This window comes from Malurus melanocephalus, unplaced genomic scaffold (genome assembly GCF_030028575.1).
Source record: "Malurus melanocephalus ecotype Western Australia unplaced genomic scaffold, MMel_1.1 scaffold_78, whole genome shotgun sequence".
Taxonomy (NCBI): domain Eukaryota; kingdom Metazoa; phylum Chordata; class Aves; order Passeriformes; family Maluridae; genus Malurus; species Malurus melanocephalus.
The window spans coordinates 2,123,932-2,151,693 of NW_026623310.1; the positions used below are offsets into that span (position 1 = coordinate 2,123,932).

General features: G+C 43.2%; 1 long non-coding RNA gene across 2 annotated transcripts; it reads left to right on the forward strand.

The window, feature by feature from the left end:
* The first annotated feature begins 66 nt into the window (after window positions 1-66).
* LOC130574294 (uncharacterized) lies at window positions 67-27,762 on the forward strand. 2 transcript variants are annotated; one of them, XR_008965419.1, is made up of 6 exons: window positions 67-239; window positions 329-546; window positions 1,380-1,451; window positions 19,576-19,711; window positions 20,954-21,092; window positions 22,731-27,762. It is a non-coding gene; the product is annotated as an uncharacterized LOC130574294 (long non-coding RNA). The 2 variants fall into 2 exon arrangements; XR_008965420.1 differs by lacking the exons at window positions 19,576-19,711; window positions 20,954-21,092; window positions 22,731-27,762 and adding an exon at window positions 2,675-8,963.

Consider the following 27,762-nt stretch of genomic DNA (forward strand, 5'->3'; position numbering starts at 1 on the left):
AGAGCCTGTGGATATGAAGAGTAATTGTGAATAGGGYTGCTCCAAGATCTTTCTGTGAAACCGCCTTTCCTGCCAGTTCATTAGAGCAACACTTTCAYGGCAATGCATCTGCTGGGGGTGCTTTTCATCACGAAGGCTTGACTGTGGTGGAAGATGGAGAAACAAAATGCTTCAGCTGAGGATGAATGAGGGCTTTAATTTGGGTCTGTCAGCAAGGGGTTAAGTGGCTACATCTCCAGGTAGGATAACAAAGTTGCGCCCGTTGTGGACTAGTTTTTAACAAATTTGCCAGTGATCATGCTGCTTGCGTGTTCTGTCTTTCCTTCAGCTTATCCAAAGGCTCATGTTCCCTCAGCCTGCTGTGCCCAAGGTGGGTCACAGCTCTCACATCTGTCTAGGGACAGACTGCAACAGCACTCATCCTGAACTTAGAAAGACACCAGAATTGCAACCCTGGATCTTCAGAGAAATGCATCAATCCCCGGGTRGGTCCTAAGAGAGTGCCCAGGGATATGTGAGGAAGCTGAGGTGTCAATCTCCCCTCTGGTAAGTAAGAAATGGATGAGGTTCCCCTGGCTCTGGTCCCCCTGGAGCTCCTCCACCTGGGTATAGCTACCATGATGCTTCCAGAGCTGTACTGGGATAATGTGTGTCTGAGGGCAACCAAAACACGTTGTTCCCAGACTCTACACAGTTTTTAGTGCCCTTCACTGTGATGGTAATTAAAAACAAACAAATCTGGATGTGTTCTGTGGGGCTGCCAGATCCCACAGAGATACCTCAGCTTTCCTTTATGTTTTATATGGTAATGGCAGGCCTGGTGGTGAACTCTCTGCTGTTACTGGTAAATGGTGACACATGAGATGTCACTCTGGAGACAGTGGGTGAAAATGTGTCTCTGCTGGAAGCTGGTGGCAAAACTCCCGTTGACTTCAGCAGAGCCAGAGCATTTTGTGCAATTATTTCCCATGCATAATTCACGAGGGGAGACATCTACCCTCCCAATCCTTCTTTTTTTCTCTAATGATTAATAAGTTGACAATAAGAAAAAGACTTTTTTTCTGGAACGGTTCATATTTGGGAAATCCAATTCTGACCTACTAAGCCTGCTCTGACTGCTTTAGCCTTGAGGGAAATTTGCAAACTGGCCCAGGGAAGCTGGTACTTGTTATTGTTGCTTCAAAGAGTCTRTGTGGGAGAGGGAATGAGATGTGTTGGGATTAAAATACCCTCACTGTAAAAAGCAGTAATAATTACCGTCTACATGTGGGCAAGTCAAAAAGGGTTATTACCAAAAGAAATTTAAATGCCTGTTTGCAGAGAAAATTGCCTGAAATCCAGCATTATTCATCTGTCCTGTGTGGATTGTTTTTAAACAGTTTTCTTCGAACACCAGTTTTGTAAGGCAAATTTTAAATGGATCAAGACAAAGTTAAGAGGCTTGGCATAAGGTAAGTGATGGCATAATGGGAATTACAAAAGACAGGTCTGCTCCCAGAAGCCCTGGGATATGGAGGGGCCAGCAGAGCTGCCTCCCATGAGAGTGCACAGCACACACTCTCCAGTCAGGCTGTGGGCCACTCACCTGGTCTTGGTCTGGCTGCTTGAGCATGTCAGTGTGCTCATAGTGCAGCTGGTCTTCTAACAGAGCATTTTCCTGTACACTCCTGAAACAATTAATAGATTTGTATATTTGAAAAGGACTATCATCTAGTGTGATTTTATATGCTTACTGTGCGCTTCCGTGTATCTCCTGCATTCCAGTAACCTGTGATACACCAGTTCATGCTTTCCCAAAATGCATCTGCCCTTCTTCTGAGAATATTGCTGTTCAGTACATTACATAATTTCATGTTAATTATTTTCTCAGTCTATTCTCATTTACTTTAATGAAAATCCTCTTCAGACTTGTTCATGAAAATAGGAGGAGAATCCGTCTGCCCTGATGTCTGTGAGGATAATTTCTAATGGAGAGCAGTTGGCTTGGTGCTCCCTGGTCTTCTGCACTTCTTTTCACCAAAAGGCCTAAAATAGGTCTGTAATTCTTGTGGGGTTTGGGCTGCTCTGCTTTCTCATAAAGTCACCAGGACAATCCCATTCATGAATAATGTCCTGTGTTGTTGAAAATACTTATTGAAAATTTTTGGAGTATGAAGAGAAGTGCTTCTCCGTGTACTATAATTAACAAGATAGTTTCCTAACCTACAGCTGGATGTGTGAGAAAATCTCTATGCCTGAAAATGTTGGCTGATGATGCCACATGCCATTCCTCTAGCCTCCAGGTTTGTGTTAGAAGTTAAAAGAGGCTGTGCATGTGTAAAACCACTGCCTCACTGTAACTTCTACYGACAGAAAGCCACGCCACAATTGTGTCAGCTCTGAGATTAAGGTATTTAATAGCGTYATTTCAGTTGTCTTACAGCGAGATTCAATCAGTTCTTTATTGCATACATTGTTGGCTATCATTTGATTGAGCAATGCCTAAATGTACATTCAGTTTGTAAAAGCTCTTACACAATGCCATATTCCCTGTTGCTTCATGGAAACTTGGACTTCCTCTTAGCTTCACTTTCTGTGAGTTATACACTGTTGGAGAACTGTCTTTGAATCGGACACCAGTCATCATGAGAGCATCTGTTTTATTTGTGGTTTTGTTTTTTTTTCTCTAATCCAGGTCCACAAACTCAATCCAGTGACACATGGTTTTCATTTATTTGGTTATCAAAGCCTATTTCTTGATGCACAGGGCAGAAGCAAGAATATTTTCCTTTCTAAAGGCCAATGTTTGTAAGTTTGGCAAATAACTACCTGTTATTATACTGTTATACATTTCCTTTTCTTACTATCTGCTAAAAACACTTAGTTTATATAACAACAGTTTTCACCATCTAYATCACCACAAATTAAAAATCACCTATAGACACAGAGATTTTCTTGCAGTCTCTCTCTATTTGACACCCACCTGTTTATGAAGTGCTTTCAGTACACGTATTCTTGGCAGCTCACAGATCCAAAAATATCCAGCTGCTTTACCGATCTAATGAGAGCAGTACTTGTAGTCATGAAGAAATACTGCCCTTAAATTTTGCTAAATATTCACAAATTCTGCTGATTCACACTGGGGTGACCAAAGAGGATTCACAGACTGTCTGCCTTCCTTGCCCTCTCTCTGGCACTGGGGGATGGACAGGCAGTGCTCCTGCTCCTCTGCCCCCATGAGTATCACTGTCTTCTTGCTGCTGTCCATAAAGAGACATAGCAGCTCTTGGGTTCAATTTATCRTATCCACACACAGATGTCCAAAGCCACCCAGATGACATACTTGCTAAAAAATTATCTATTTCCCTACCAGTGATTACAAAGGGATGCCGAGTCACTGCCTCATATTTAGGTGTCTTTGGTGTTGACGAGTTAAGCAGATGAGACMAATCCTACCCAAGCATCCCAGCTGAGCAGATGACAAGCACCTGTTTATTCTTTACTTTATTACTGTTCATTACTGCTGGCAAACTCCTAGGTGCTCCCTGTTCTCTGTGACCACAGAGCCTCTGGAGCTCACATCTGACTCAGCAATTGGTGGAGAGCAAGGCTTGAACCGTGAGGCCAGGAGCATGGAAAGAAGGTCATTTCAAGCTGGTAACGGAGGTAGACTCCACTGCTGACTCCAAATCACCYGACAGAGATTTTGCTGAAAGCAAACTAGATAGTTGTCCTTCTGAGCTTCTCCTGACCAGGCTTTCACTCAGAATCAATTAGGTTGGAAAAGACCTCTGAAAACATCAWGTCCAAGCTTTAACTGAACACCACCATGTCAACAAGACCAAGGCACTAAGTGACATATCCAGTCTTTCCTTAAACACCTTCAGGGACAGTGACTCCACCGCATTCCTGGGCAGCCCATTCCAATGTCTAATCACCTCTTCTGTGAAGAATTTCTTTCTAATGTCCAACCTAAACCTCCACGGCAGAGCTTAAGACTGTGTCCCCTTGTCCTATCACTGGTTGCCTGGGAGAAGAGACCAACCCYCTTTGACTACAACCTCCTTTCTGAGTGTTCTAAACAGCAGTAAGGTCTACTGTGACCCTCCTCCAGGCTATACACCTCCAGCTCCCTCAGCCACTCCTCMTTGGCAATGTGCTCCAGATCTTTCCCCAGCTGTTTGTCTTCTCTGGAYTCGCTCCAGCAGCAAGATGTTCTTAYAGTGAGTGGCACAAAACCAAACACAGGATTCAAGGTATGGCCTCACCAGTGCTGAGTACAGGGGGACAATCCCTGCTCTGGTCCTGCTGGCCACACTATTGCTCATACAGGCCAGGATGCCATTGGCCTTCTTGGCCACCTGGGCACACTCTGGCTCATGTTCAGCTGCTGTTGACCAGCACCCCCAGGTCCTTTTCCAACAGRCAGCTTTCCAGCCACTTATCCCTCAGCCTGTAGCATTATGTGGGGGTGTTGTGGCCAAAGTGTAGAACCCAGCTCTTGGCCTTGTTGAACCTTATGCCTTTGGTCTTGACCCATCAATCCAGCCTCTCCAGATCCCTTTGCAGAGCCTTYTTGGCCTCCAGCAGATTGACACTCTGACCCAGCTGGGTGTCATCTGCAAATTTGCTGCAAGGTGTGTTTTGTCTCAAGGCTGCTCTATTGTGCAGTGGCCTCTGCTCCGAATGTCCTTGGACTTCCTCTTCCAGGGACAAGATGATCAGTGGTKGCAGTCTGGTTGATTTGTAAAATAATGCAGCCACTGGTTTAGCTCTGTAAGTAGTAGGCAGCAGTTCTCTCATGAAGCCTTGGCCTTCTGAGGCTTTCTTTCCTCTTTTGAGTGCCACAGTGTGTGTGAACATGGTGAACTGGCATTTCTCTTGTCAGAGGTCTATCCCTTTTGCAATCTGACTGTACTCTGCAAATACTTTCCTCTGGTTGTCACTTGCAGTGTCTTTTGTCTRAGTAAGTGATTCCTTACAATACTGGAGAATTGCCAGTAGGTCCTCAAGAGAAATGGTGTTTGTGTCATCATCTGAAGATTGCTTAAATGGCCCAAATATCAACACTTGCTGCCAGCTCGTCACTTTGGAATCAGCAGGGCCTTTAAATCAACAAGCATTTACTGTCTCCAGCGTTTGCTCCATGCCATGAAATGAGAAGCAGTTGTTTGTTTTTCCTGCTTTCTTCCCCAGCTGACATTTGTACTCTGGCTGTGCAGTTGTCATGCTACTTGCAGTACACCTCTGTGAGTTTGTCCTTGGTCACAATGTGGCAGCTCTCCTGGGTACTGGCACCTGGGCTGCCATGAGCACTTGTCAGGTTGGAGAGCACCTTCTGCKATAGGCAGGGGGCAATTCTGTGAGTAAGGCAGAAGTGAAATATTACTTGGTGTCCAACCCTATGGTRTTAATATGTTCTTCAATTAGAGAGAAATCAGCTGGGAAGATGTGTCACGTACAAGATCCTGTACTGGGCTAAGGGTGTTGGACCAGGTGATCTTTCTCCACCTCCTTATGCACTCTGTGGTTTGGTACCATGCTAATGACAGTATTATATGTGATCCGGATTTATTGATGGTCACTAATTGCTAAAAATGGAGCAGAGATGGAAAGTATTATTAGTATTATTTAGTATTCAGTTCTCCTAACTTGAAGCCTTTGGCTGATGAAAACAAAAGCATATGCTGCAGCTCTTGCTCTGCACATTCTGCAAAGTCAGGGTATCCCTGGCATAGATTGCTGAAGGACAGGTAATTTTAGTTAAAAATAAACCCAGAGCAATCATGAGAGGCTTGTAAATTGATGTGGTGTATTTCCTGAGCACCAGCTCCCATCAGGATTACTCTGGAGATCTGTCAGTGTCATCCATCATTAGAGTCCCATCGCTCTAATGATTCATTTCATATTAAAGTGGCTCCAGTTGCTGGGAAGATTCTGCATGTGCAAACTGTGAAAAAGTATTAGTGTTTTTAACTTCAGGTGTTCCCTTCATACCTATGGTGCCCTGGAGGATAGGCCAAGTAGCTTCTGCAGAATAAAATCCTATTTCATCCTTTGGCTGCATTCAAAGCAAAATGTTTTCCTTTGCTGCAGTCTTTCAAACTCCATCAAGTTCTTTTGATGATGTTTAAAAGATTAGCTGTTTTATAAAGCTGACATTCCCATCCATATTAATGTTTATTAAAAGGCTTTTAGGCCCGACTTAAATAATGAAATCTGCCCTTGAGACAGAGGTACCTCCGTGATTGCCTTGGCCAGCAGCACCATGGGAAAAGAGCTCTGACTCAGAGTCTCACTTCAGGGGCTGGTTCCCCTTCGGTCCAAGGGGAATTTCTACATATGAACTCTTTCCCAGACATAGGTTACTTCCCTCTTCACACAGGGTCAGCACTGTTCCCGTGCAGACTTTGCTGTATTTTCCCCCTCTTCCCCTTCTCCTGGCCTCTGTGCTCCTCTGCCCTGGTGCATGAGGATTTACATCAGTGAAAACTGTTACCACTCCTTTAGACAAAAACATCTCCTCTGTACATGCAGAAGCAGGAAGTCAGACGTCTGAATAGTCTTCCCACAAATTTCAAGAATTACTCACATTCATTGTCATCCTCTCTGGGCTGCGCTGCCTGGGGCATCCGTGGGCTCTGAGGAGAGCTGGGGTCACACCCATCAACTTGAGGAAGAGCTCAAACCTGTTTATCCCAGGGCAGACACTTGACATGTCCCAGATTTTGTCCCTGCCTCCCATACCCCATGAGGTCCTGAGCATCCTCCCAGCCCACMTTTCCCACCTATCAACCACTTTGTGGGCTAAAGAGCCCGAGGACAGGCTTAGATGTGTTTAAATGAATTGCCCTTGTATTTTCTGCCTACATGGCAGGCATTGGGTAGTCTGCTTTTGCGGTTTAATTGCGTAGCATTCCTCACGTGGGACATGAGTCTGGGTTTGACTGGGCTGGCTGCACGGGTAAGTACGGATCCACACATGGAGTGGACATGCTTTGACTCCCTGTCTCCCATGAGCCCTGCTGGTCCTCAGAGCTGGCTCGGATTAGGACCTGCCGGTTTTGTAGAACCACTCCACCACATGGGCTTGACTGTAAACATCTGCCTGCTCTGATTGCTTTGAATGATGCCCTCTTAGCTTGGAGTCCTCTTGGGTAGCAGCTTCAATCACCCACTTCTGAATTCACCTGAGAAGCTTCAGGAGAAATATCTGGTTTGAACAGTTATTGCAGATCTTCCAGCTGCTCTTGCTGGCTCSTTACAGGTTGGTATGAGGCCAGACTTGAAGAAATGCCTAGTGGATGTAGCCTGAGTTTCCAGTGGTCAGTACCAGAAACCTTGATAACATGCAGCTGATCATGGTTCTTCATACCGAAGCTACACTCCCCAGGCTGGGAGGAGCCATCCTTCAGAGAGAAGGTCACCTCAGAGCTTCCATGCACAAGGTAGCAGACATGTGCTGAGTGTGTGCTGCAGCTCTACAGCGTAGAACCATCACCTGAACATCACCACATCAGCAAAACCACACACTGAGGGCCATGTCCTCTCACTTCTTGAACACTTCCAGAAATGGTGACTCCACACTTCCTTGGTCAGCCTGCTCCAATCCCTGACCACCCATTCCATGGAGAAATTCATCCTGATGTTCATCCTGAACCTCTCCTGAYGCAGCTTAAATCCATGTCTTTTTATCCTGTTGCTTGTTGCCTGGGACAAGAAGCTGACACCCACCTTGCTACAACCTCCCCTGAACCTCCTTTACTCCAGCCAAAACAACTCAGGTTCTCTCAGCTGCTCCCCGCATGACTTACTCACCAAGCAGTTTGTCTTTTACATCACGGAATTAGGACAAGAAATTGCTCAGCTCTGTCCTTCAGGCTGCCTTCCTGGAGCAACCCTGTATTTCAGACTTCTGACAAACACAGTGACGGTGGGAGTGGATGGTGGTTCAAGCTGTCTCTGAACATCCTGCTGTCCCCCTGTTACCTTTTGCATGAGAAGCTGCTATAACATACATCATTTGGAATGCGAGGCATCCATGTTTCCTATCCAGTGCCACCACCCAGCCCAAGGCCAGCACGCAGGCACTGATCCATGTTGTCAGGGTAACATAAGCAATAATCATTTGAAGTTTGTGAACCCACGGGATGAAAACCACATGCAGTATTTGCTACAAAACTGTTTTGATTTGAGAGATTCAGTTAAATACTGACTCAGTGGTTAGGATATGTAGGTTGGGATTGCGGCGATAAACAGTTCAGCGTTACATCAGTTAGTCAGAAGCAGCAATGAAAGAAGGCCCACACTATTTCTAATGCCTCCCTGATGGCATTTAATTGGAAGGATCTGGGTTGCCAGAATGCATGTTGAGATGGTCCCTTGCATAATCTCTGGCAGGTGGGGGGCAGGTTTCTACTTTTATGCCATTGTTTTTGCCACAAGTAATGTTACAAGTGACTCCTTTGTTCTTGTGTATCAGTTACATTTTACATAATTAAAGCTAATTACTAGGTACGAATAAATCTGATTCTGGTGGGAATAAGTCRTACTTACCATATTTACTCTCTCCATTATTGACCTTTCCTGTGAAAAGCTTTATAAAGCCACACTTCAGAAAAAAGGTGTGCTTGCCCCTGTGCTGAATGGTTTGTGGTGCAGTCTGACACACTCCAAATTACAGTCGCTAGAGTCTAAAAATCTCYTGTTGACTTCAGGTCTTAGAAGACAAGAGAGATAAAGTTTGTACAACACTCTAAGACACATGGTGTGATTCTTGGCATTGTGCGGGGTCAGGAGTTTGACTCCTTTTGTGTCCATTCTAACTCATGAGATTCTATGCTTCTATGAATGTCGACCCGTGGCTCTGGTTTAAATGCTGTCCATCACTTCACTGGTTGGTACAGAAGGAGGACCTTTAGCTGGTGTGCCAAAGACATTCTGATTGTTCATGTCTGCTTTCCATTTCCAGCTATTAAACAACATGAAAAGACAACTGTCAACAGTAAAAAATATTTTCCTTGTTTAGTGTTGCATGTGGTCTGGGGCTGTTGGCATCACTGGAATGTTATCCCTTCATTGGAAGGGCTGTGGCTGGAAGAAGCTGGCACAGTGGAAAAGAACCTTCCATGAGATGTGTTTTTAAAAAGAAATTTTGACACCTGATGTATGTGACAGTAAGTGTAGCTATGAGGGCTACTTGACAGTAGTGCATGACTGCCAGAGTGTGTGGGCAGTCTGGGTCAGCAGCATTGGCCTCTCCATGAGAGGAATGTCTTGGCTATTAGGCCAGATTCACTTGGACTCAAAGGGTGAGAGGTACCACATGGCTTACATGTGGCTATAGTCTGTAGGGCTGAACTTCTTTGCTGCCAGAAGCTGGGTGGTCTCTCCCATGTTCCCTAACAGGAAGGATGCCCGGTCTGTGCCTGAATCATGCCCAGTCACTGCCTGAGAAAGTGCTAGTTGGCAAGCAAGTAAGCTGCAGTAGGGAGCATGGGAATCACTAAACTGCTTTGATGATTTCATTGCTCATGTTTGAGCTATGCCATGTCCTGGGTCAGCTTCCCAACACAGGTGTAGTCTCTGAGACCCGGGATGGCCTCTTTCCCAAGGCCAGCTTGCGTAATATTGCAAGGAGCTTGAAGGAGAGGGTGTTGGGTCTGCTCCATCAGTTAATAATACCTCATCTGGCTGGGGCAAGTTTTGGGGGGCTGCCCTTGTGGGAAGAAGGTGCTCTGTGATGCCGACCTATTTTTGTCCAGTCGCCAAGGGGTGAAATCTTCGCTGTATCCCATTAATGATGAGAGGTCTGTGTGAAGAGGAGAGGGAATGACCACATGGCTAGGGCTTTAAGCTAACTCCTATGCACACACATATTTTTACAGACTTTGAATATCCCCAGTGTCTTGAAATAGAGAGTTTGGAGTGAGACGGGAATTTCTGGAACTCCATTGCTTATTGCCTGGCATCTTTTCTCTACTAAACACCTCCAATTCCTAGTGCTTTCTGAACATGGTAAACAGCGCTCAGGTGGAAGTGACAGCTGAACCTAGGAAAGATTGAGAAATTCAGATTGGGCAAGCAAACTCCCAGCCCTCTCACCCACTCAGTTCACATTGTCTWTAAGGTGTCCTTTTCCCTTTCACAGGTCCACTCCCCTGTGGTTTCTCTGTGCTTTTAAGGACAAGACCCCAGCTGACTTTTGCTCTCTCCTAATTTAAACTGAGGCTCTGGACAAAAGCCTACATACGCTTAGCCACTGGAGGTGGAAATGGGGTATTTTCATTCTATCTGATGGCCTGGTGGGCATGGATGCATCCAGGAGARTAGAGACAAACCTAGGGCTACTGGCTGAAATCTAGACTGGTTTCARTGCTGCTCTGTGTGACCTGGGAAGGAGTCTCCTTGCAGCCCCTGCACTGTGACCATGGCTGCATCAGACCTTGCAGCTCTGCCAGCCCCTGAAAGGGCCCAAGGACTGCTGCRCTGTGCCCTGGGGCTGAGTGTGCTTGTGAAAGTCCTGAGCTGGCAGATCGATGCTCCTCCGGCCTGTTTCATTTACCATAATGAAGATGGCTCTGTAGGAAGAGAAGKAAGCCTCTTGCCTATTCAGGAGTTTCACAAGCGTGGTACACTGAAGTTTCTGGTGGTGGGAAAGCCCCAGAACGTGGGTTGGGCTGAAGGGACAGTGCAGGTGATTTTACAAAAGTCCTGTCTAACTCTTGGGTAAACCTGAGTTTCACGAAAATTTGATTTCATTTGAAGGCTTGTATCTACAGCATTCAGATACGTGATGACTRCAAGAAGCAACTGAGGTGTTTGTCCCTATTGTTACCTGGAAAAATGCCTGAACAAGTGGAGATCTGAGCACTATTTCCAGAGAAACAGGCCAAAACCAGGTGGCAAATGGGGGTGGGCTGGGCTGGGTGCAGGCACAGTGACAATGGCAGTGCTGTGCAGTCCCTTTACGTTCCTCCTCTCTGCCCCCTCATGGCAGTGAGTCTGCCTCTGACATTCAGCACACAGTGGCCATGTGTTCCAGTGTGAGCCAACAGGGCAGCTGGGGAGAGGCAGGAGCTGGAGAAATAAAGATTTAATTAGAACACCTTGATGCTGCATTGCAACATTGATGTGTAGCAACATGACACAGGATGCACAGTCTGTCACCCATCCAAAGGAAACTGATGTACGCASAGCCATGCATGCCAGCTGTTCTTTCCTGCTGATGTCATCAAAATTGGCTATCCTCAGCACAGCCCAAAGTGGGCTGGATTTGGGGCCAGAGGTATTCCCAGATCCTAACGTGGCAGATATAAATAATTGAAATTGCTATTCATAAAGAGCATATGTGATCCAGGGATCATGTTTCCCWTACCTCCCTCTTTGAACAGTCTGGGAGAAGGATGACACTGARCAGGAACTGTGCAGAGCTGTAAGGTACTCTGAAATTCCAAAGCTTGTCTCTCAGCCTTCATTGACCACAAGGAAAACTTGTGGAGATTAGCCTTCCCAGGCTAATGTTAGCCTTTGTGATTGTTGCTCTAGGCTTCCTCTGTAGTCACTGAAGAAAGAAATCAAACCACCCATGAGCTGCTCTTGTATGACCTTTGCAAACTTGATGTCTTTAGTCTGAGTATAGAGGAGAATGCTCAGTGAAGGCACCTAAGCAGGATCCTCTAAGCTGGTGGTGTGAATCCTCCTCAGATCTGTTGTTGTTTCTTTGGATTTGTTTCATTCTGTAGTTTCATCCTCCTGATTAATTAAAGTGACTAACAGAGCTTTTCATCTCAGTGGACCTTCTGATGGTTTCAGGCCAGTCGAGCATCACAGATACCATTCTGAGGAAGAGTGGTTGTAGAATGCAGACTTTGCCTAGATGTGTTATTATTTTAGTTTTCAGTACACAAGCAACTTGTGGATCAGTTCTTCTGGAAGGAAAGTCAGAGATGTTCAAGATYCTCTATTTGTCATCCTGACAAGCACAACTCAGTTGTTTCATCAATCGGGTCAATTTTCAGCCACTGAGCGATGGTTTTAGGTTCCAAAGCATGGAACAGACTGTGCTGGCTGTGTGTGTAGGGTAAACTTACTCTCACCCTTGGGGATAGTTTTGGAAGACCTCTGAAGGCTTTCCAGGAGGAAATGAGACACTGTCTCTGTCTTGATTCAGCTCAGATTCCAGGCCCGAAGGATGTAGTGCTTGGTATTGTATCTGTGTGCTTTTCACCCAGATTTGGGAGGCTGGTGCTCTTGCAAGCTGTGGGGACAGCAGTACTCCTGTGTCCTGGAGATTAGCAGGGCCTGATGAAGGACRGGGAAGATTTCCTTGGATGATCCTTCATGCCTTATGTTTATTGAACCTGATTTCACTACGTAGCCTGCTCCATGCATCTTGTATTTATTTTCTGGGACAGCTCATTCCCAGCAGCCCACATGCCCAATTACACGCTGCTGCAGGAGGCAAYTCACAGACAACAGAGGAAATAGCTCTTCTGGCATGTCTTTCCTATCTCATTTCCACCCTCGAATTTTTCCCTTGTTTTAATCCCCATGGTCTGGATTCCTCAAGAGTCTCTAGAAAACCTCATACTTTGGTGCCTCCTAGAACKTCTCACCCAGAAGCCCAAGGGTTAATATCCTTGGAGCATGGCACTGGGAAGCAGCACAAGTCTGTTCACGCAGTTCAGTGYCCTTTTATTATTGCTTCTATCTCTTCTATCAGATGTCTCACTCTTAACAGAGTTGTTATTAAGATAATTAGTTAATGCGGGTTGTTTTATTATTGTAGTCTTACTTGGTTTGATTGCACGRTCAGCTGACGCAAGCCATAAAAGCAACAAAAGCATTAAAAAGTTGCATAATTAGCAAAACTGAACTGTCAGTGTTGTGGAATTCAGAGATTCATGGAGAGAAGAAAGATACAGACTCCATAGAGACACGAGTCCTTCTGTGAACCTTGGATTTCTCCTCCTAGCATTTATAAGTCAGGAAAATGATTGGCATTTCCTCTTCTGTGTTTTAATTTTCTCTGCTGTGCTGTATGTTCTGATCTTTGCTTTAGCCCACAGAGGAAGGCAGATCGGACTTGTTTATCTTTGCCAGAGATTCCTTCGTTTTGGGAACCGCATAGGAAATAACTTTGAATGAAGGCAGACAAGAGGCTTTAAAAAGCATCTATCAAGTAATCAAGTGGGCCCATGTGTCATATTTCCTGACCATCTATTGCCTTGGTATCTGCCATTGGCACACATCCCAGGGCTGTCAGGGTAGTACAATCCTATTTTTATTTACATCCAGTGTTCCTCTGTTCAAATACTTTAACCAGATTTGTCAGTGCAAAATTCCAGCAATTTTCATCTTCTTAACCTTTTGATTTTTCCTTATGCACCCTCCTGACACATAAGCTGGGGAAAAATGTTTCTTTTTTCAACCCTGTCTGAAAAGCTGCTTTTCAGCCCATCCCAGCAAGACTGCTCAGAGACATGACCAGTGCTGTCTTTGTTTGTGTTGGTCTTCTCTAGGCTTGGATTGAAGCTGTGAGCAGAACATTCCCCAGGGTCCTAAATTCTGCCCAATTTGCAGCCATGTCGACCTGCAAATATTTCCTCCAGTTTGAGATTTTTGGCATCCCAAGTTTCCTGGATGTGCTTACATCATCCCTGTGCGGAGGAGGACTTGGCTGTATGGCTTAGAATGTGCTCTGCGTAATTGAACAAGTTCCCTCAAAAATACCCCAGCAATTTTACCAGTTCTTGTTTGGGGTTATGAGGTAGGTGATATAGCCCTGTGGGCAGAGAGGAAAAAGCCCTCCCAAGAAGCCTTTCCTGAGCTGACTTGATGACATTGGGGTTTGAAATGGTGGGGAAAGAAAAATCTGAAGCAAGAAACGAGTTGTTAAAGCAAAGATGCGTGCAGACATATAACAAATGATAAATCTTGATTTTTTTTAGAATGTGGCTAGAGGAAATCAATCCCTAAGGCAGTAAACAAGCTCCAGTAGGTGACCAGCAGACAGTGTCCAGGGTAACTCAGTTCCAAAAACGGGCACTGCTGCAGTCAGAATTTGGCCTTGGAAATTTTGTTTTGCAATTGCTGCTCCAAAGGAGGGATTTTAGAAACAAGCCCTGCTGCACGCAAAGAATGCTTGAAAGTCCCTTCACACACACACTGCCTTTTCAAGGTGCACTGCTAAAGCTCAAAGCACTGAAGAGGAAGGTTCCTGACAGCTTTCCAAGGCTCTGAACTTTGGACATAATGTTTTTAGGTCACGGCTTACAAGCCAAGAGCACCAAGCAGGGCAGACAAAGGCGTATTAGCTGGAACTCTTCTGAGTCTCCTGGGAGGGACAATGGGTGCAGTTCACAAGCAGAGGCACACAGCTGCAGCTCGCTGGTCGGGAGACTGCACACAGAGGAGAGATCAGAATCCAGAGCAATTAAGCACGTCGCCTGATTGTTACCGACAGATTAAAAAAACCCCTCTGCCAGCTTTACACATTTGAGGCCTCTTGTCGTTGTGAGTCAGGAGGCAGTTCCTATTGTCAGACACAAGCTCTGTAGTACAGGATGATTTCTGGCAAAGTCCGGATGATTGTGAGCCAGGCGGGGCGGGGACAGCATTCCAGTTTTATAATACAATTCCATAATAGGAGACAGCATTCCTTTCATATTAATGTTCATACCATAGGATTTTTAAACTCCAGATTTTGGGTTACATGGGGGAAAAATACCCCTCTTTTAGGTACCACAACAACTTTATTCTATAATTCAATGAACAAGGCTGCTGGTGGACCAACCACAGAGAGTGTAGTGTGTATTTTGCAGGATTTGCTTTCATTCCAAGAAACAGCAAACTGGAAAGCACTTGTGTAGTTATGTACTAGCTGATGTCACCATAACCTCCTCTTTGGATGGGTTATAGGTCTTCACTTCACCTGCTCTGACCCCAGGGGAAATTCACGTCACCACTCTGCACACTCCTTGTGAACACAGTGGAGTACCTACCACTGCTGCTCTAGAGTGATCAGACCAAAAGAYGTGTGAGCATTTCTATGCCTTTTTGGTAGCAAGGGTTTTGCAGAGTGCAATGTGGGGCTGCTCCAGGACCATCCTTGCCATGGATGCCACCAGGGACTCTTTCTGTCTTGCCTGTTCCAGTGGTGCAGAGGAACCTGAGGCTTTCAAGATAAAACTCATCTCCTGACTTATATCTTGCAGTGTCTTGCTGGGAAGGTAGAAGTTTTAAAAGCAAATTTCTCCTACTGGGGTTTTGACCAATCTTTGAATTTTGTACCAAAAATAACTCTGTGCTTTCAATCCTTCTTAGCTCCAGGTTGCTGTTTGACGCCTCCCTGTAGCTCAGACAAATACCTTGCTGCTGGCATCAGTGTGAAAGGGTGAGGATGATGAAGGGACTTTGGGCTTTTCTCCTTTAGACTGTGTAGTGAGAGAAAGCACTTTAAGGTCCCCAGAAACACCTTGGACCCTCTACTGATCTCACGGTGAAAAGGGACACTTCATTAAAACCTAGTTTTGACCAGCAGGCTGACACCTCCTAAACTAGTGTTTACCAGGATGCCTGGTTTCAAACAGTCCAGAGCAATGGATTATAGGAAGTGGATTTTCTCAGTAGTGGCATCTGTAACTGAGATTTCACAGAGGCCTTAGCTGAACCAGGCTGTCCAGAGCAGATACAGGGAGTGCCACTACTAGTCACTAGAAGTTCACATTGTCCTAACATAAGCTATAAAATTCAACTCTGTTTTAGGTGAACAAAGATGTGTACTCTGAAAAGGGCAAAAGAATCAGTGCTATTTAGAGACAGATTGGAACACCCAAAAGAGCAGAAGAGGGCTTGGCCTCCTGAGAGGTTCTTCTGTGCCTTGCCTGAGCAGCCGTGAGGCTGTGGTTATCAGTGAGGATTTCCATGTATTGGGAAGGAAGTGACCTTGGAAGAATGGTGGGTAAAGGTCATTAAGCCACACACATTAAGGAAAATCTGGTGAACACCAAGAGTACTCTGGCATGTTTTCCTACACAATACCAATCTGAAAGGAATGTTCAGTAGTGACCATTTTATAATTCTGGTTTGATATTTGGATATCAAGAATATGTGGGTCCTCGGGATGCATGTGCATGCAGGGCAGTGCATCAGCAGGGAATGTTTTGGTTTTGAGGCTCGGTGCTTCAGGTAGCTGCAGTTTTAGGCGTGGAAATAGAGAGGCTGATCTGCACGTATGCTCTCGACACAGCCCTAGTCAGCCCAGGGGAATTTCTTCTTAAAGAAGAGCTTGCAGAACAAGGGCTGTGTGTGAATATTTCTTCCTGACAGCTTGGCTGTGTTGTTCAGAGCAGGCCTGGCTGTGGTGGTGCTGACCCTCTCYGAAGGCAGTGCATTCTCTGGGCCAAGGGCAGTAGCCCTGTCCCAGGCTGAGCCGGGGATGGCCAGCTGGGAAAAGGGGTGAATCAAGGCCTGACGTGAGTACAACCCAGTATTTAACAAAGAGACTTCCTGCCTCGGTAGAAGTGTTGAAACGTCTTGGTGCATTTCCCTGCCTTCAAACAAGAGCTGTGTGCACCTGATGTCCATTCCCTTGGCTGCCCAGTGGATAACAGGATGAACCTGTGCTGACTCCAAAGCAGACATTCCACYGTGTCACTGGTTATTGTGCTCTTTGATGGGGCTGAGAATTTTACTACCAAGGTTGTTTTTGTAGTTTATGMTCCACACATGCTTTTCCCCTCTGCTCCCCAGCAGTTTGGAAGGAAGCGGCGCAGGATCTTGTGCGATGTGCTTGCAGGCACACAGCAGCAATGTGACTCATCAATAGACCAGGCTTGGGGAGCTGGTGCCTGTTACAGCGTGAAGCCAGCCTGCTTCTTCACAGAGCTCCAAAAGGCAGCTGGCTATGTCAAAAGGGCAGAGAATAAAGAGTGTAGTGTAAAATGGAGACACAATTAGGCAAAGATAAAAAAAAAAAAAAAAAAAAAAANAAAAAAGAAGACCCAACCCCACAACATTTTTCATCTCTTTACTGAAAGTTCCCTCGGGTGCTGTTTGCTGAAATGAATAGTTCTGCAGCTTGCTGATATAAAAAATGGCACATAGATTTTGCAATAATGCCAGGTTATTTTTAAGCATTTGAATGAGCAATCATAAAACATCTACCTCGGTATGCACCCAGTTCATCATAGGATGTGTCTTTATCATTTTATAGCACTGAGGAAATTGTATTTAAGTGATGTCTCTATGAATCTGTTCCCTTTAAACCTTCAAGTGTTTCAMTCTTGTCTTATGTCTTGTACTAAACACTAGTCAACTAGGAGGGAGAGGCTAATTTATTGCAAGTTGTTGATCAGGAGCCTTGATATAGTTTTTAATATTTCAGAGCATTTTAAAAGGAATCTTGTTTAGGTCTGTCTGCATTTTGGAACTGGGAAAATTCAGACACTTCTTTGAAAAGACCAGTTAATCTACCTGTGCCTCTATTTGATTTCATAAAACCACAGAAAAGATGCAAAACTTGGACAATGACTAGATTGCTCCTGCTTATCTAGCAGGTGATACTGCAGTAAGTCCCAGTAATTTGGCTGCTATGGGCTGTGCAGCTGTGCCTGTAGCTGTGGGTTTGTTTCACATCACTGGAAATCTGTGCAGTTTCCAGTCAGTGATGGAACTTGGAAGAAATGGAGAAAAGTGTAGGTCAAACATTTGAAAACAAATGCTGTCCTCCATCTTGACATCACTTTGAACATTAATATTATTCTGAAATGACCACAAGAGTCAGCAAGATGTATATTTTGACATTTCTGATTTCACTCTAGTCAGGGGTTTTTCATACATGATTGCATTATTTGATTTCTCTACATTTCTTTGCATTTCTACAAAGAGGGCAAATTTATGAAACTGAGTGCCTTTATTAGGTACCTAGTTTTTACCTGTGTTGCCCACAGCTGTATTCACATGCCATGGGATTGCAAGGTCAAGTTGTAAACATATTTTATAGTGTTGCCCAGGGTTATCACCATTTGATTATCACCATTTGGTCATCACTGAAGATTGTAATCTGTTTGTCATAACAATATGAAGAAAATAGTCTTTGTAAGCATAAATAAGAATAACATTAATACTAGTAATTCACTACACTGCAGAACCCATTGCATGTTTTTTTTCACATTTCCAAGTATTCATTAAAAAAACTCCAAACAAACCTGACTTCTGTTCACTTCAAAGGACAAGTGTCAGGCTGCTCTGTTTCTGGACATCCTAGACAGTTTGCCAGCTCCCAGTGCTTTAGTGTGGTTAGCGATCCTATTCCTTTGGTACTGATATTCACTAGAGAAAACCCTTCAAAGTATCCAGAAATTTTTTTTTGTAGCTGAGTCTTGGTGCAACCACATAATAAAAAGAGTAAGTCAGCTGCTGGAGCAAATTTTACTCATGAGTAGTTAGTTACTTGATATGACAAATAACAAGATTTGAAACAGATTAGTCAACCAGTTCCAGTCATTATCTTGGCTTCTCCTTCTGACAATTTTTGGAGTATTTTTTTAATATCTAAAATTGTATTTTGTCCATAAGCAATATTTCGTTGAGACTGGATAGCCTCTGGATCTTTTTTCTCCTTTTGTTGTTCTGAACAGAGTTAATTTTCCCTCAGTGTTCACTGTGGAGGACAGGCCCATCTTTTGTGTATTTCACCACTTCTACTTAATTTTATCTTCTTGAAGGATACCTTTTTTTTTCCAATATCTACTTGTCACTGGAACTTGAGAAAACTTCCATTGACAAGATCTGTAATATTCCACCGATAAGCAAGCTAAACCCAAACGCTTTCCCTGGAGAGAGTGAAATGCTGTGATTATACTGTATATTTGTGTACCCTTGTGATTTATCTCCTTTTATAGTCTTCTGTTCCCTCTAGTTCCCTTGAGATAACTTAATGTTACCCACGAAAGAGCATGTCCCAGCACATCTGCTTGTGGGGTGTGACAATGATATGCATCTGAATGATGAGTTCAGTGAAATGGGGCCCAASGAGTCACTGTAACCCTCACACTCCTGGTATTTATTCCAAATTAATCTGTGTCAAACCTATGATGGTTAGTTGCATTCACAACGAAGGACAAGAGGAGACATTCCTGAACTTGTGAATTTTCTGAGAATATTCAGAATGGCCTGCCAAAATAAATGAAGATCTCTTTTACAAGAATGAAGTCCTCAAAACATTTGAAAGGACAGGAGCAGTATGTTTTCCTTGGGCAGGTATTTTCCTTTTAATTATCATGTAATTTGTTTAGACAATTTATTAAGGATGTGTTGGAAGGCAACTTAGAAGTGAAATTATTCTCCTAGTTTAAAACCAGCTTGTTTAACATTTACTCATGCAGGGCTGGGCCTCCAGATGGTATAAATTGGCATAGATCCATTTAATTTCAGTGGATCTATGCCAATTTCCAGCAGCTGAGAATCTTGTCCAGTAAGTCACTTTTAGTCCCATGACTTTGGTTCAGGGATAGAAAGATTCAAAGAGTCAGCCCCTGGGGTGTTGACCAAAAATTCTCAACTTTACCAAAATGAAACCTTCTTTTTCAGTGATCATCACACAGCTGAGTGAGCACATGCAAGATCTACTCAGAACAGACTAAATGCCCTTCTACCCATCTACTTTTCATTTCTGGTGATCTTATATCTAAAGGTGTGCTTCACTTTAGCCTTCAAGGACAGCATGGTAAGTTTTATCAAAATAAGAGGGCCCCGTGTGGTGAGCTTGAGAGTGCAGAGGTTGTGAACTCTGCTTCTACTGGTATGGAAACTGGTAGTTACCAAGGGATTTATGCCACTCAGTCAAATGTGGATCTGGCCCATTTGATGCATTTGCTTTAGGAGCTCATCCAACCATCACAGCAATACTAGATCACATCATCTATTATGGTGCTTTAGTCACTGGTTGTGTTGTAGAGATCTATTATCAAAACAATGACATTCAGACCACAAATGCCAGACTTTATGATACAACTGGGACCCAGCACAACACTGGCATTGGAAACAAAACTCTGAAAGATCAAGAGACAAAAGACTCAACAGCTTTAGAATGGTCAATAAAATAACACTKAGATTTTTGAAATCATGTATTTCCTCATTAAAACTTACTGCTGCTGAATGTGTGGTGGGTGACCTGATTGGCAGCTAAATACCCACTCAGCTGCTCCCTCAATCTCCCCGAGTGGGATGGGGGAAGAACACAAGAAGAAGAGGAACAAGAAAATTCATGGATCTAACTAAAGACACTGATTGAGGCATTGAAAAACAAAGATGACAAAAATTCAAACACTTAAGGAAAGCAGTCCCCCGCTCCTCTTATCAGACTTTTGCTATTGATGTTGCCACAGATTGCACACAGTCCCTTTGGCAAAGCGGCAGGCAGCACAGGACATTAGGGGTAAGGGTGTAGTGGTTTCTTTCTGCCACTCCTTGTTCCTTACTCTTTTCTTCTGTTCCTCCTTCCTTCTTACTCTTTTCCTGTGCTCTGGTGTGGGTCCTCCGTGGGCTACACCCTGCTCATGGATTTCCTGCTTTGGTGTGGGTCCTCTAGGGGCTGCAGTCCCTTTGGGTGACTGTCATGGGGTCAGCTAGAGATGACTGGGACTGGCACAGGGCAGACCATGATCTCCTCCCTCACAGGTCACCTCTGCAGCACTGCCTTCCTCCTCCCCCTGCTACCAAAATCTTGCCAAAGACATCCAACRCAATCTATAAGATTCCTTCTTAGCTGAGCAGAGCACTTCAGGTAGGTCATTGTGTGGTAGGAATAACACTACCCCCTTTATGCACTGCAATAAAGGTCTGTAAAGGCAGGGTATCCTGAGAGATAGGATACRTGCCCAGTTCTACCTGTGGCCTGACTCTATGTTATGTTAATTTCCCTAATATGTTATGTTAATTTTCTTAAAGTTGCCCCACTTTATTTCAGTCTTTCACTGAAGATTACAGGGAGTCCAGAGGTTGTGCAGAACCAGGCAGAGGAACACATGGCTGTCTKTGGAAGTGGAGGAGCATGGTCCCCTCCTGGGACCATGGAGGTGGCAGTATTCAAACCGAACTGCTCCAGGGTAAGGCTGTATCAACATATAATTTTCCTTTGTCAGCCACAACGCTGGAATGAAAACCAAAAAATCTTAAAACGCTTTTGCCATCTTTATCCCCATGACCAAAAATCATCACCATTTCAATAACATTAATCTGCTCGGTTATTAAGATGTTGAATGAGTTTATTTTGCTCATCTTATTTTCTACTTCTCTTCTAGTTTTAATAGCTATCTGCTTTATATGAGAGTTTTTTTTTCATTTCATTACCTTGCTCCTGTTTTTTTTTTTTTTTTTTTTCTTGAGGTGGAACTAATGCAATGCAAATTGTGATGCCTGTCTCAGATTTTTCTATTAAGCAACTTAGGATTCTGTACAGCCTGTGTTGTTGACTGCAGAGCTAGAAATATATTTGAATTTATGATGAAATCCTAAAGTTTGCAGTATATCAAGTTTGGTGGATTTTTTTTCAAGCAAGTAATAATATTCAATGTTATTCAAGTCTTTGATGGAGGCCTTTTCTGCAAAGTATGTCATAAACACATTTCAGTTCTGTTGCTTCCACCTGATGCAATTCTTTAGCTGCTGCCATATAAAATTTCTGACATACAGCTCAGCACTGTACAAGCTCAGCTGGACACTAAAGCTGCAGCAGTGCAATGTGAAAAGGTTCACAGACCCCGTTGAATCCCAGCTGTCTGGGGATGGTGAAACCAAAACTAGGAAATGGCAGACTGAGTTGTATCACACCAGAAGCACTGGGAAGGTAACTATTGGCACTAACTGATGCCTGGAGAGCTAGAGTTACTTTAGCAATCAGACCAATTTCCTCTTTGAGTAAAGAGGAAATAATTTTTAGATCAAGCTCTGCAACATGTGTATGCTCTTCTGAGTACGTTGTGTTGGAGATGCTGCAAATTGCTGCTTTAGCAAACAATGAATGAACTATGGTGTGCATCTCCACTAAGACTTGGGATTTATTTGTTCCTCGCTTTTGCTTTTATTACACAGTATAAAATTTAAAGGATTTTCTAGCCTGTTTTGTTCAATGGCCTGATCAGTCATGTCAAAGATACGACTCCTTTCAACTCTGTCTTGAAAAAAGTGAGTTTCTTTACCCTAATATTCCGAAAGAGGGAAATGTTCTACAATCTTTTTTTTTTTTTTTTTTTTTTTTTGGATGGTTAGAAACTTCATTCCCAAGTGACATTCATGTCCCAAGTGATGTTTTCAATGTATGCATAGCCAGCCTCTCTCCATTTATAAATCTCTTGCTCTTTCCTTGCAGCAAATGCAAGAATATGTTTTCCCTTGCAAATTTTTCCTGCACTTTAGGCAGAAAGCAATACTACCCCAGTCCACTGTTGCTTTAATGCTAAGTGAGCCAAATTCTTTGCCCAATCTACAATAGTCGTGATCTTCCTGATGGTAAGGGAAGAGACTGATGCAGTTCTATAATCACATCTGCGCTGTCTTCTAAATGAAGCACCAGCTGCCTTTTTTGGTTTTGCACTGTTTTAATTTTTTCTGCTGGCTTAGCTCATCTCAAAACTTGGCAATTCCTATCCTTTCTCTGCACTCTGTCTGCTGAGAACTTGCTTTGCTGGTCTTTTTTTGATCTTCTTCTTTTTTTTTTCCTGCCACCGTCTCCTTATATGTTGCAGATGAACATATTCACCAGTTTAGGTGTCCAGACCTCTCCTAAAAATTGATTTCCTTTCTTGGAGTATGGACATCTTCACCTGGATTAAGCCTAACTCTTTTACTAGAATGTTGCCCTCATCCTTACATGGAGATGCCTGTGTGAAAATGAACATAACTCACCATTTAGGAAAGAGAAACTCTAAGGAGGTTGGGAAATACAGAAGAAACAAAAGATATATAGAATACAGGAATTTGCAATACAACAACAAATATTATTCAGGTTACTATTTCCAGGAAGTAATTTTTTGGCTTTGGAGCAAGGCCTGTAGGAAATCCTACAGAAGTGTTAGACCATGAAGATGGTCAGACTTGGCAACCATGCCTGAAAGGAAACCCTCAGGGCAAACTGGGTTGTGAATACCCATTGAAACTGAAGAAAACCTCAAATAACCCTCAGGATTCAGGAAATATCAGAGGATACAGATGTTGCGTGAATGAATTAGTTGAGTGCATGGAAGGAGAATGAGCCTGATTCTTGAATGGGACAATCCACTTCATCAGAAGAGAAATAACTATGAGAAAAGCTCTAAAGAAAATATATCTATTCTTTTGCTGCGTTCAGGGGAAAACATTATATTCAATATCAATGTATAGCTTGATTTAAAAAATCTCACTCTTAAATGTGAGTGACATAATCAGGTTCCAGAGAAACTAATAGAAATTCTGTAAGAACTGAAATGGTCAAACTCATAATCTTCAAACAGTGATAGTGTGATTCTTTTCTTAGAAGAACATGTGTAGATGCATATGTTAGGGTAAATGAATGGGTCTGGGAAAGCTGAATTTGTTTTGTCCTAGAGTTGTGTTAGAGATCTTTCTTTGTTGTTAGAATGAAAAGTCTGTGCAATATATAAAATTCAAAGCTGTGTGAGCAGATAATACAAAAGAAGTAAGGTATCAGCAGACTATTTTCCTACTTGGATTATATATTTCTTCAGTCTCATTTCAACACTTAAGAGATGATCCAGATGCAATCTTTGGCTGAGAAATTTCACATACAGACTGATGTGTAGAGGCTTTCTCTTTTGAAGCTATTTGTTTACTCTTTCTCCTAATATCTACCACTGGCTATTCTCAGAAGATGTTTGCCAAATTCACTCTTTGTCTGGCCAAGTGCAGCTGTTCTGATACTGCATTCTCAAAATTCCTTGAGGATGGATGTCTCCAGACTTGTTCTGTGCRATGAGTTACAAAGTCTCTTAAAAAGAGCATTTTCAGCATCTGCAGAAAGTCAGCTCAGCCACGAGCTGCACTGCTAATGGGTCCCAAACAGCAGGATTACATTTTGGGAGTGGAGCTTGCAAGATGGAGATGTGGAAGCCCTTCTATGGAGTTCAAACCCAAGACTCTGACAGCTTTTAAGGGACAATGGGAGGAAACATGAAGCAATCTAAGGAGAGCTGGAGAAATGCACCTGATGTCTTACAAACTACATACAGTGCCTTGTAACCCAGATCTTTTTTGGCTGACATTACAGGCCAACACCAAGTCCTGTCAGGACTTATTTGTCCTGAAAGGACTTTKAACGCTAGAGTTTTAAACCAGTGCAATATACTGTGGCAATTGGTGTAGGAAGCTACTTTTGTGCATGCATGTTTAGTTTGACAAACTCTGATTCATGCCAAAACCTCTGGGAATACTTGGAGAAATGACAGTTTGCTAGCATGGGCAAAAATTTTGAAATTTACATCCATTGTCCCATAACTTTATACTAGTCTGGGTTCATTTTTATGAGTCATTGCTGATTTTACCACTCATGAATATTGTCATCCGCTACCACAAACTGATGCCACTTAATTGTAACATCAACAATTTGTAATTCAGATATCACATATATGTCTATGATCATAGACATATATGTGATATCTTAAACATGTGTTTCAGATACTGTTAAAAATAAATTACTGAGGCATACTGAGTTTCAAAAAAAACCTCAAGCATTTTTGTTAACTTTCCACATATTTCATTATTTTAGCACTTTTTGAATGGATTTCTTGTCTATACAGATTGAAAATAGTGAGCAAAGTAGGTGAAATCCTTGCTGAAATATTGTCAAGGCAAAACATATAAGACATATAYGGAATTCTACCAAACTTCACAATGTGTTTTGAAACATATTTGAAAGAGTGGGGTCTTTTTTTCCCAACCACAGGGATATCAGTGATGCTGCAGGAGATGGAAGTCAGGCACCAGATACCTGACATCAGTGCTCTGACTCTCCATCAAAAGTATCTTATTGATGTTTCCCTTTAGTTTGGAACAAAGCTGCTTTTAAAAATCTGGCTCTGGTATGAAAATTATTCTATAGGATGCTTGATGTTGAAAGAACATAATCAAGTCTGCCAAATCACACTACAGTGAAAAAAATAGATTGAGGTTCAAAACAATGTAGATAAAACTATGGTTCATATGTTGATGTTCCCATGACTTTTGACCTGAACAACTGGTGACACCCTGTAAAAAATGCCRGGACAAAAGTACAGCCCTAATTAAATGTTGTCCTTTTACTTTGAGAGAATTTTTATATTATTCTCTACTTTAAAAATAATCCTGATGGAGGAAATTGCTACAGGCAGGTTTTGATTTTAATCATGAAGGGCACATATATTTGTACCTTAGTATGACAAAGTGACCAAGGCAACAAAAAATGCATGTTATAKATACTCTACTCACTGGAGATGCAACAATAATGATACTGTGCTSCTTCTTTGGCAAGTGTCTGAAGTGAAGTGTGCTGCAGTGCAAGGAGATTTCAAACCCAAGTCTTTAAAGCTAGAGAGACACTCAGTTTCCATTGAAACAACCTATGGCTTCAGAGGGCATTAGGCCACCTGAGTACCTCTGAGAACTGACACCCAAGTGACCTATCCAAAGTCACAAAGGAAAGCAGAGACAAAGCAAGGGTCTCCTCCACCTCTGTTGTGTGCTATAAGTAGCACTCACCCTCTTGTTCAGAAACAAGTGCATCTCCACTCTTAGGAGCTCAGTCCCAGCATCATGAAGGACTTGACAAGTAAGTTGTTTGATGGGAGCAAACAACTCTAAAATTAAAGACCAGAAATAAAAAAGAAAGTACAGCATAAAGGCAAATGTAAATTCATTTGTAAGGCAAGTAATCTTAGTGAAAAATCATGGGCTATAACAGWTTTCCCATCTGCTCTTTTTTGAATCTGTGAACTTGTACTATTATCACACAGAAGAGAAAAGCAATCTTTGCCCTTGCTATTTGTTATAATTGTTTTGCCTCCACCTTTACTGTAAAAAAAGAAAGAACTGTAGAAGCTGAGTWATGTCTCATAGGTATGATTGGCCTGGTTTCAGTTTGCAGACTCTTGTTCTTATTCCACTTTTCTCTAAGAGCCCTTTATTTGGTATTGTCTTCTTGTGAATCTGCTGACATACCAATAAAATCACCTCTCTATCTACTTTTGGAGAAGCTAACCAGGTTGATCTTGCCAAAACTTGTACTGTAGGGCACTTTCTCCTGTCCTTGAATAATTTTTGTAGCCCTCTCATAAATGACATCTACAAATTTTGCCAAGAATAGTTCTGTATTAGCCTTAGATTATTGTCAAAATGCTGCAGAACATTTTATCTGTCATCTACCTGTGTAAGAACATTTATTCAATGACCAGCACTATCTCTAATCAAGATTTCTCTAGATTTTCCCTCCACTAAACCTTTGCCCATTTATCATCACATTGTTCATATTACCATAGAATAATTTAGCTTGGAAGAGATCTCTGGCACTCACCTAATCTAACCATCAATCAAAACAAGGCCAGTTTTCAAGTTAGAGCCAGCTATTCTGCAGTGCTGCTCTTTAAAGGGCATGTTGTACTATGGTCTACCCTGTTTTACCTTCACCAACCAAGCAATGCTTCAATGAGGATATGAACTCTAAAGTTCCTTCCATATCTATTTTTCTGTGTTTCTAATGACCTGAAAGTTGACAAAACCTGTTCTCCATCATCTAGTGGAATGACATTTATTGTATTTCCCATTAACTGAACCTCATAGCAACAAGTAAACAGGAAACTATTTTGTGGGAAAATTTGCACTCATTTAGAAACAAAGGAGTTCTTGCTCTGCATCACTCTTCTCTTGTCGTCCCATCCCGTCCGTCCCCCCCCCCCCCCCCCCCCCCCCCCGCTTTCCATGATATTTGTGATTTTTCTATTATTTTCTCAGCATTTCCTTCCCCTTGTAACTCTTAAAATTCTTACCCTTTGTATTTCATCAGTGCTCTTTGGAGATCTCAGGAGTGAGCTGACATGAATGGACTGCTGTTCACAATGCACAGCTCATGCTTCTGTACATGTATACAAGTACACRTGTGTCTTGGGTTGATGTTGTGCTAATCCTGTATTCCTATATTTCATCTGCTTGTATGCCCAAAAGGTGCCTGTGCCTTTACATCTGACCCGGAAGAAGGGGCAGGGGTGGCGCAGGCAGTTTAAAAGCTGAGGCTGCCTCACAGCCGTTCGCTTTTGGACCTCAGCTCAGCGCTGCAGGACGTCTGCTCGCTTTGTGCAGAGGAGTTACGTGGTTGCCATTTAGCTAGCTTGGGTTTGTTAGCTTGGACAAACAGTTTTCCCTGGACTGCCACCCTCCTCTGCGGCTCCTGTGATTTTTCTTCTGGACCAATTCCRCAGCTGGCGGGGACAAGCCGCGCTGCTCCATCTCGTCCCGGACTCCAGAAGAAGCCAAGCCGGTGACAGAAAAGCACACCGAGCCCTCTGTTACATTCATAGTGAGGAAAGGACTATAATCAGGTTTTCCACTGTTGCTGGAGCAGTCACGTGGACTCTTTTCTTTTGTTTCATTTTTTCTGGGGATGGGAGCYGCACCATCTTCTCCACACCACGTGGCCGAGAGGCTGTGGGGGGAGGGAGAGGTGTGCGTTCCTGAACTTTTAAATATCTAACAGTTACTTTTTATCTGTGTCCTGTGGGCACTGTGGTGTTAATAAACTGCTTTTTTTTCTCTTCA